The sequence below is a fragment of the Dasypus novemcinctus genome, chromosome 26, assembly GCF_030445035.2.
Source record: "Dasypus novemcinctus isolate mDasNov1 chromosome 26, mDasNov1.1.hap2, whole genome shotgun sequence".
NCBI lineage: Eukaryota > Metazoa > Chordata > Mammalia > Cingulata > Dasypodidae > Dasypus > Dasypus novemcinctus.
The window spans coordinates 40,964,873-40,975,896 of NC_080698.1; the positions used below are offsets into that span (position 1 = coordinate 40,964,873).

The 11,024-nt window shown below is 39.3% G+C and overlaps 1 pseudogene; it reads right to left on the reverse strand.

The window, feature by feature from the left end:
- Positions 1–9,517: 9,517 nt before the first annotated feature.
- LOC101425574 (serine/arginine-rich splicing factor 10 pseudogene) lies at positions 9,518–10,184 on the reverse strand (annotated as a pseudogene).
- Positions 10,185–11,024: the final 840 nt, after the last annotated feature.

Sequence of the window (11,024 nt, forward strand, 5' to 3'; positions counted from 1 at the left end):
GAAGGACTGGTTAATAGCCACAGCATAGACATAGCAGATGAAGGTCAGGATAAAGTCAGTAGACTCCAGCCTGCGACTGTGCACCCCTTATGCAGCCTGGCAGGTAGCAGTTGTGGGAAGAGTGGAGCAGGAAGAAATCTAACAAGGAAACAGTTCTCTGTTCCCTAGGTGGGACTTGATGCCATGTGTTGATACCTCTGAATTGTCTGTTGTCAACCTTCTTATTAGTTAGGTAAGATCATTTCTTACCTATGTTATTCATAGGTTTAATGCAAATAATGCAAATTAATGCAAATAAGTGTGCCACGAAGAGTGTGATATATTTATGAATGAGAACATATTAAATTATTAGAAATAAATGAGTTTCCAATAGCCCTTTTCTTATAAAGTGTGACTCCTGTTAGCTGCAGGCTTATTTTCAAATATATTAAGCAGTTTGCTTATATGGTGGTATGAAGAAATTTCCACTGAAAATGGAGTTTTCCATAAAAAAGAATAGTTTGAGAACTAAAGGACTCAATATTCCCCCAAGGTCACTTCTTGTACCAAAGTTTTCAGACTCCATAATCATTTGAAGGCAAATGAGAATTTGAAAATTAGGGGGGAAAACTGGGAGAAGGAAAGGGTGTTCTGAATATATCACATCTCAGGCATTGTACTGGAAGGATGCTGGAAAATCTGTCACACATCATGAACACATTCTTCAGATGATAAAACTCTTCTCTCTGACAAGCTCTTGGGAAGCAACAGAGCATAGTATATTCTTTTGAGGCAGTCTCAGTGGTGGGGAGGGAAAGGCTTGGCTATGAAGACAAGGTAAGACAGATGCATCTGGGTTATCAACTGTCACTGTAAAAAATAAATAAAACAAGAAAATAAAGCTATTGGATTGAAGATTTCTAAGCTTGCTCTTTCAAAAGATGCATGAATATTGTTACTTGTCCTCAAGAAAATGACTGTGCTTGCTAATCAAATAATGTTACAGGGTCTGTCTAAAAGCAGTAATTAGCTGATTCTGTAAGATAGCGTGTCACCAGAAGTCATGCTTACTACTTGAATGGAATACCAACTTCAAATAAGAAGACTGCATTTCCCATTCTCTGCTTAGCTGCCTGAAAGCTCCTAAATTAGGCAGCCATCTGAGCCCTCCTGCAACCTACTCCAACACTCTAAATATTACATTTTTAACAATCGCTGAGGGCTCTCACTCCATGTTATATCAGAGGACAGAAGCCACTGATACTGCTTTGATGTCATAGCAATCCTGTAAGAAGTACCAGGATTTGACTTTTGTCCTACTTCACATCTGCAAACTCATGTTTAACATCTAACTTTATGCTTTTGTGATTAAAAAAATAAAGTAGAACTCCCTGATCCCCACTATTTACCTCCATCAACAACCAGCTTTTCATTCCACTTTTCCTCACTAGAACAAAGAGAATTTATTTTCCTATAAGGGGCCTCATGACTGTCATTTTTAATTTCAGAAACCACACAGGCAAATGTGTTTTCTGGTTCATTCAGGACCATCACCGAGTGTGTGCAAGAGCCATGTTCCCTTTGGATGAACCAATCTAAGAGCAGTCTCTATAGGTTGAGTAAATAAACCACTGGGCTGGAGAGAACATGGAAGAAATGAAAGCATCAGAAGAAAGTCAATGATGTTAATAATGTTAACAGTACTGAGAAGTATTCTTATTAGTATCCATGTTGTGGTAGGAGCTGCTATCGTTTTCTGAGTGCCAGCTGGATGGTAGGTATAGCTTTGTGTGTGTCACGTATGTTATTTCATTTAATCCTCACAGCAACCCCATCTGGCAGCCATTACATACCCATTTCACAGATGACGAATCTGAGGTTTAGACAGGTTAAATTAATAACTCTGCTTGCTTGGGTGAGTGAGAACTCAATTGCAGTCCTGTCTAGCTTCATATCCAACACTCTTAACTGCTGTATCCCACTGCCTCTTGTATAACAATCACCTTAACTCCACAGAATGATGAAAGTTAACTGGACAATAAGCTGGTAAAACATTATTTTTCTGTTCTAGAAATGGGAAAAGACATTTCTTTGTGTGCAAGTGATGTCATTCAGGGTATATGCCCTGAAGGGGTTTTCCAGAATTGGTACACGATTAGTGCTGTGATCTGGCATGGTTTTGTGAATCAGTGGTATCTCAGAAGCCCAAGTCCAACTAATTGTGATGCTTGAACCACCTCTAAGATATTCCAGCCAAATTTTTTCAGGAGTCCTCCCAACGGTGGAAATTCATTGCTTCCCAGGCAGTCCATTCCATCTTTGGATCATTCTTATTACAGTGGAATATTAGAAGCAGTCCCCCAATTTTCTGCCTGTGTGGCATACAAAGTCACTATGGACAGATCTTTTTGTAAAGGAAAGCTTAATGCTCACTGGTTTCCCTCAGCTATATATCTGAAATGAGTAGGAAGCTTATTGGAAAAGCATTGTCTTATGTATCTTGACAAATGCAGGACTTTCACAATAACCCATATTCTATGTTGATTATTGGTAGCTAAATATATCAATTTGCATAAGGAGACTGGGGTCTTTTGTGAATAGAATATCCTACATACTTTGATATATTGGTATAACTGCCCAAACCAAGAAGTCTTTGTTTAAAGCACACACACACACATGCATGCAAACATACATACAAACATACACATGCATGTTTTTAATTAAAAATTTTATCACTTAATTTTTTTATTTTAATTTTTTTATTAAATTGTTTTTAAGGCTCATAGATCACAGAAAATGTTACATTAAAACAATATAAGAAAATTAAAAAAAATAAAAAAAAAAAAAACAATATAAGAGGTTCCCACATACCCTACTCCCCCATCCCCTACTCCTCCCACATCAACAACCTTTTTCATCATTGTGGCACATTCACTGCATTTGGTGAATACATTTTGGAGCACTGCTGCCCCAGATGGATCAGTTTATATTGTACTTTACACTCTCCCCCAGTACATTCAGTGGGTTAGGGCAGGATACATAATGTCCAGCATGTTTTCTTAATTTAAACATTCTTCTTCCTTCAATCGTTCCTCCTAAGATAGTGTTTAACTTTGTTTTATCTTTTTGGCCTATGTTTCTGAAATATTCTTGTTGGTTTATATCTCATTTTTAAGGTCACCTGCACAAAATCTACCTCAGAAGTACAGCTCTGGCAGAACAGATGTGGCTCAAATGGCTAAGCGCCTGCTTCCCAAAAGGGAGGTCCCAGATTCAGTTCCCAGTGTCTCCTAAAAACAAAACAAAATAAAACAGACAGACAAAAAATCAACATGGAGGAGTCAATGTGGCTCAGTGGCTGAGCACCAGCTTCCTACGTACGAGGTTCCTGAGTTCAATTCCTGGACCTGGTGCCTTAAAAATTAAAAGGAAGAAGTAGAGTTCTGGTGTGAATGCTACTCTGTCTACAGAATAGCAAAGAATGACACTTCTCTCTCTTTTTCCATAAATGCTTATATTCAAGTAATCTAAGTGTGTCAGTTAAATTCATGTGTCAATTTGTCTAAGTTATGGTATCCATTTTTTGGTCAAGTAAGCAGTGGCCTGATAGTTACTCTGAGGGTATTTTGTGGATTCAAATTATTAGTCAGCTGATTGCAATCTATGGCTGATCATACCTACAATCCACAAATGAGATTGCCTTCAGCAATGAGAAGACTAATCCAATCAGTTGAATGCCTTAAAGGGAGAAGTGATGATTTCAGCATTCAGAAAGACAACTTTGTTGTCTCTACTTCATCCAAGCTCTCAAAGTATGGCCTGTGCTATGAAATTTAGACTTGTTAATCTCTGTGGTTGTATGAGCCAAATCCTATAATAAACTTCATAATATTTACATGAATACATGATATATACATACTCACATACACCTGCATATACATACATATATACTATATATATACTGTTGTTCTGATACTCTGGAGAACCCCAATTAATACAGATTTTGGTACCAGGAAAGGTTCCTGAGAAACAGAATCCTAAAGATGAACTTTTGGAGTTTATTCTGGGGTTTTTGGACTTGGTTTTCTAACCTTATTAGATTCAAAGGCACAAATTACTATTTCCTATGACCAAGATGGCACTGATAGTCTATGGTGTGAATAGGCAATCAAGATACACAAAATACCACCACTGGATACTGCTGTTTGAATGCTTATAAGAGACAAGGCTCTGGATAACAGTGTAGTTGATATCTTAACAGAGTTTTGTGGAGTTAACAAGCATAATGCTGGCTGGTTGTTTCTAAATAAGCTGAATACACTTGTTAAAGAAAAGGATGAGCTCAAGACTTCAAATTCCAAGCTCAAGTGTCACATGAAGGACAAGAAAGTTTCTATGTGTGCCCAGAAAGAAACAAATTTCTTGTAACCACAGACTTGAGATTTTTGAAAACCACATCCAGAATTTCATTGAATGAGTGCCTGAATTTCAATATAAATTGAATTCACAACCTTGCAGGGTATCTACTGTTAAAATTAGGGCATTAAATGGGAAGGAATGGGATACTGAAAACTGGAATGGGGACATATGGGTTGCTAATGATGTCAGTGGGGACAATGTAACATTTAATTCTGCTGAATCTTCTTTGCCAGATAAACCTGCAAAGGTCTGCCCTGAGGAATTAGACACCTGACCTCTAGCCTGCTTTGAGGAATTAGTTATTCACATCCATCTGTAAAGATTAACCCTGTTGTACCTGATAAACCTATAACTGCCTCTCTCCTCTAAGGAAAGAGCCCTCATGCATATATCTAAAAAGATTAACTCTGTTTTACCAGGTGAAACAGTAATGGAATGCCCTGAGGTAGTTGGCTTGCAAGACACTGCTAATTCCTCACATGACTCACATCCATTACCCCCCTTTTCATATAGATCTATAACTAGAACTGAAGTTCCGATAGACCCCTAAACGGTGAGGTACAAAGTATGACCTATGAGGAGGTGTGCTACCCTCCAAAGAAATGAATGACTTCTCAAATTTATACAGGCATAAATTAGGGGTGATATATGTGGAAATGGATATTAAAGGTGTTGAGTAATTGTGGAAGGAACATAAAGTTGAACGAGGCTGGATTTATTAATATGGGCCCCAAGCAGAGACTCTGGATTCAGTGTTGTAGCTTGAGAGGTTAGAAAGGGCTCTAACAGTTTGTTTGGGTGGTTGGATGAAGCATGAACCAAAAGGTGGCCAATTAAAGCAGAAAAGAAGGTCCAATTAGAGAGAGATAGAATGTTAGAGTGAGCTTATCATGTAAGACCTGCTCACCCACCCCAGAAATGTCCAGAGAATAAATCTTTCAGCAGGACTGTAAGGAATACATTTGTGAGAGCAGCTCCAATATCCCTGTATAGCTCGGTGGTTGCTCTTCTCTATAGGTCAGATATTACTATGGCAACTGCTGCCACTGAACTTGGATCCTTAAACACAAATCACATCCTGGGTTGATTTAAGGATCAACCCAGGATGATTGGGATCCTGGTTTTGCAGGAGCCAAGTAGTAGCATTTAATCATCAAATACAAGGTAGGCATGGCTATTGTCATGGACAATAGAGTCAAAGCAGTAATTAGAAGAGTCTCACTCACAGATATCTGTGGTACTGGTTGTTGATCATGGAGTATCTAGAAGTGAAACTGATGGGCAGTCTATTAAATTCTTACTTGATCTGTATATGCAGAAGAGTTCAAAGTCAAGTGAACAAAGCCTAATGTGAACCCAAAAAAAAAAGACAGTCATGGACCTTTCAATAGATTCTAAGTCTTGTTTACAGACCCAGAACACCTTGAATGAAGGTCAGATCAGGTCAGGTCCCTTAGGGGAAGGACCCTGCTACATTGCCAAAAATTTGTACCTTAACATCTTTCTAAGCCTTCCCCACAGGGAACTAAGACATTTTGCCAAAGTGACTATGCATTAGGGACAAAGAAATGATCAGTTATTTTGGGGATTTTTAGACATTGGCTCTAAACTGACATTAATTCCAAGAGATCCAAATTATCACTGGTTCACCAGTCAGAGTAGAGGCTTATGGAGTTGAGGTGATCAATGGAGTTTTAGCTCACATTCATCTCACAGTGGGTTCAGTGGGTCCCCAGACCCATTCTGTGGTTATTTTCCCTATTCTGGAGTGCCTAACAGACATACTCAGCAACTGGCAGAATTCCCACATTAGATGCCTAACCTGTGAAGAGGTGGCTAGTATGGTAGCAACGGCCATATGGAAGCCCCTGAAAGTCCTCAAACTAGCAAAATAAAAAATCAAAAGTATTACTGAATTCCTGGATGGACTGCAGAAATTAGTTCCACCATCAAGGGCTTGAAGGATGCAGGGATAGTGATCCCTACCACATCCCCATTCCATTCTATTTGTCCTGTGCAGAAGACAGATGGCTCTTAGAGGATGACAATGGATCACCATAAACTTAACCATGCTGTGACTCCAATTGCAGCTGCTATTCCAGGTGTGGCATCATTGCTTGAGAAATAACACATCCCTTGTAACTGGAATGCAGCTACTGATCTGGCAAAGACAATTTTCTTGACACCTGTTATTAAAGTCTACCAGAAACAATTTGCTTTCAAAACCAACAATACATTTTACTGTTATACCTCAGGAGTATATTAACTCTACAGCCCATGTCATAATCCAGTCTTCCATATGATATCATGCTGGTCCCTTATATTGATGACATTATGCTGATTGGACCCAGTGAGCAAAAAGTGCCAATTACTCCAGACTTATGGGTAAGACATTTATATGGCAGAGGGTAGGAGAGAAATCCACAAAAAAGGGGCCTTCCATCTCATTGAAATTTCTAGGTGCTTAGTGGTATGGGGCATGTTGAGATATCCCTTGTAAATTTAAGGATAAACCATTGCATCTGGCTGCCCCCCCACAACCAAAAAAGAGGCACAATACCTTGTTGGCATCTTTTGATTTTGGAGGCAAATTATTTCCTCATTTGGGGGTGTACTCCTGTCTATTTACTGAGTGACTTGAAAAGCTACTACTTTTGAAAAGCCACAAACACTATTTTGAGTGAGGAATGGAAGAAGAGGAGGCTCTGCAACAGGTCCAGGCTTCCATACAAGTTGCTTTGCTACTTGAGCCAAATAATCCAGGAGATCTAATATTACTAGAAGAGTTAATGGCAAGTAGAGATGCTGGTTGGAACCTCTGGCAGACCCCTATAGGAGAATCACAGCATAAACCCTTAGAACTTTGAAGAAAGCCCTGCCATCCATGGCAGATACTTACTCTCCTTTGGAGAAAAGACCTTTAGGCTATTATACTTTTGAGCAAGACCTTGATGGGCTTCAGTAGAGACTGACTGTTTAACCATGGACCACTGAGTTACTACGAGACCTGAATTGCCCATCAAGAATTGGGGGTTGTCTGACCCACCAAGCCATAACTGTAGGCATGCACAGCAGTGCCCTATCATCAAATGGAATTGGTATATAGAAGACTGTGCTGAAGTCGGCCTTTATGGCCCAAGTAAATTACACAAAGAAGTGGCCCAAATGCCCATGGCCTCCACTCCTGCCACAATACCTTTTCTTTCCCAGCCCATACCTATGGCATCTTGGAGAGTTTCCTATGTTCAATGGACTGAGGAAGAGAGAACTCAGGCATGGTTTATAGATGGTTCTGCACAATATGCAGGTACCACCCAAAAATGGACAACTGCAGCCTTACATCCCCTTTCTAGGACATCCATGAGGCACACTGGTAAAGGGAAATCATCTCAAGGGAACATTGACTAGTGTAGCTGGTTGTTCATTTTGCTTGGAAAGAGACATGACTGAAGGTACATTTGCTTACTGATCCATAGACTGTGATCAAGGTTTGGCTGGATGGAGAGACAATTGGAAAGATCATGATTGGAAAACTGGTGATAAGAAGGTCTGAGGGAGAGGTATGTGGGGAGATGTTTCTGAATGGGTGAAAAACATGAAGATATTTGCATCCCATGTGAATGCTTATCAGAGAATGACTTCAGCAGAGAAGGACTTTAACATGGACTAGGATGACCCATTTTGTGGATATCAGCTGGACTGTTTCCACAACCACTCCTGTCATTGTCTGACTAACTCAAGAACAAAGTGGCCATGGTGGTATGGATGGAGGTTATGCATGGACTCAGCAAAACGAACTTCTGCTCACCAAGGCTAACCTGGCTATATCCACTGCTGAATGCCCAATCAGCCTGCATCAGAGACCTACACTCAGTCCCTGTTATGACTCCATTCCCTGGGTAATCAGCCTGCTACCTGGTGGCAGGTTGATTACTTTGGAGCAGTTCCATTATGGAGGGGGCAGCATTTTGTTATTACTGGTATAGACATATATTATTATTATTATTTTTTGTGATACTATAAAAGTTATTTATTCACTATACACAGAACATGTCCCCTATAAAATGTACATGTAAATCACTGAATAGTATAATTTGGTGAACATTTTCTCAATTACAGAACATACTAAATCAGTTGGGTAACAGCTCTGTCTGCCTCAAAATAATCTAATAATTTTAGCACCCAAAGAGTCTCCTTTATATCTAATGCAAAGTTGAATACTTATTTTGGGATTACTTCCTAATGTGTTTGAGGCAGTTAACAATTTAATATAACTCTAGTATATTACAGTCACTGCACAAGAAATCAGTTTATTACATATTAATTGAAACATCATTTTTCATTATTTGTATTAATGGGATGCAAACAAATACTGGATACTTTAAAATGGCAGATAACCACAAAATTACTTATCTTTGATAGTATATACTGGGTTTTATAATTACATTAGAAGTGGTATAAAATAGTTATGAATACACCTCAAACAAAACAATGAGGCCATACTATAATGATTCAATTGATTGTGCTCTCAGTGGACTTTATTATTGAATAAATGAATTATATCTTTTTTTCTCCCCAATTATCCAGTAAAATGTTTTGCCCAACAGTAAGGGTGCAGTAAATGTTTGCTGAATATACTGACTAGGTAAGAGGTGAGAAGAGATGAACCTTCTTAGCTGGATATCAAGAATCATATTTGGAATTTACCTGGGAAAGAGGAAGATGTAAGCTGCATATGGTGTACAAGTAAATAAACTCAGATGCCATCAAAGCAAACAATTAAGCAGAGAACACTGGCACCAGAATAAACATAGGCAAGGTTTGTCAATAATAGCAAAACTGGAACTGACAACCAAAAGATAGTTTATATTGGACCATAACTTTTCCCACCCAATTCAGTTTGAGACAAACCAATAGAGGCACTGTAAGAGACTATGGCTGTCTTCCTTGATATTCAGACATCCTAGTTTTCAATAATTTGTTATGGACCTATTACCCAAGAATCAATATAAACCTATTCATACTTAGGGACTAGTTTCCACAAGTATAAAGTTGAATTTCCTTTTATTTGTTCTAAAATGCTTACTTTCAAACTTGAAGGGACTTCAATTATTCCATGTAGTTTTCGATAACATTCTTTTATCTTTTCAGACCAGAGTCAAAATATTCGTACAGTATTCATACTGCAGCACCTTCCACCCACCCTTTGGTCGCTTGAACTGCCCTTCTTTGGTTCTTTTTCCGCTTTCTCAGATCTTTCTTGAAGTGTAGTAAGCAGAACTGTACTGGGTGTTCCAGCTGCAGTTTGGTCTATCATTGTCGGAATGGCTTCTGCTACGCCGTGGTCTTCCAGTCGGTCTATTTCTAGGACTATAGGATCTTCTATAGTTGTAATCAAAAGACTGACTTCTCGATCTCCTCCTTTCGTAACTCCGGCTTCTAGAACGTCTGTATCTATCATAATCATCATAGCGTGAAGAACTGTATACATTCCTCCCTTCCTTGGCTTTCATCTGATTTGGTGTCTTCCGATCCCCCTGTGCAAACCGGATTTCAATTTGACGTCCACAAATCCATTTTCTGTCCAAATTATGTAATGCATCTTCACATACACATCAACTATAGGACCATAACGACCAAATTCACAACGTAAATCTTCAGACCTGGTGTCGTCGGCCACGTTCCTCACGAAGAGAGACGTGTTCGGGGGGCGCAGATAGCGGGACATGACTGTGGGGTAGGTTTTCGGCCACGGCAACTAACGGGCTCAGTAAGCCGTCCGCGGCTCCGACCTAGACATATATTATTAATACAGATTTGTCTTCATGCACACAGTGCTTCTGCCAAAACTACCATCCATGGACTTACAGAATGCCTTAACCACTGTCATCATATTCCACACAGCATTGCCTTTAATCTAGGAACCTACTTCAAAGCAAAGAACTATGGAATAGGTACATGCTCACAGAATTCACTGGTTTTACCATGTTTCCCATCATTCTGATGCAGCTGGATTGATAGAACAGTGGGTTGGCCATTTGAAGACTCAATTATTATGCCATTGGAGGGCAATATCTTGCAGGGTTGGGGAAATGTTCTCCAGGAGACTCTATATTCTCTAAATCAGCATAAACTCTATGGTATTTTTCCTCTCATAGCCAGGATTCATGGGTCCAGGAATCAAGGGGTGGAAATGGGACTGGCACCACTCACTATTACTCCTAGTGATTCACTAGGAAATTTTTGTTTCCTGTCTCCATAATCTTTCTTTTGGTGTCTACAGGTCTTAGTTCCAAAAGGAGTGTTTCCACTGGGAAATACAACAATGAATCCATTGAACTGGAAGCTAAGAGTGCAACATGGATACTCTGTGCCACATGAAAAGAGGCTTCTCATGTCTCTGAATCAACAGGCAAAGAGATGCATGGTACTGTTTGGGGTGGTTGATCCTGATTAACAAAGGTAAGAAGGACTGCTACTATAAAATGGAAGTAAAGAAGAGTTTGCCTAGAATACAGGAGACCCCTTAGGGCATCTCTTAGTTCTACTATTTATTTTATTTATTTATATTTATTACTGTACTGGCTGGGGTAATTGATCCTGACTATTAAGGGAAACAGGACTGT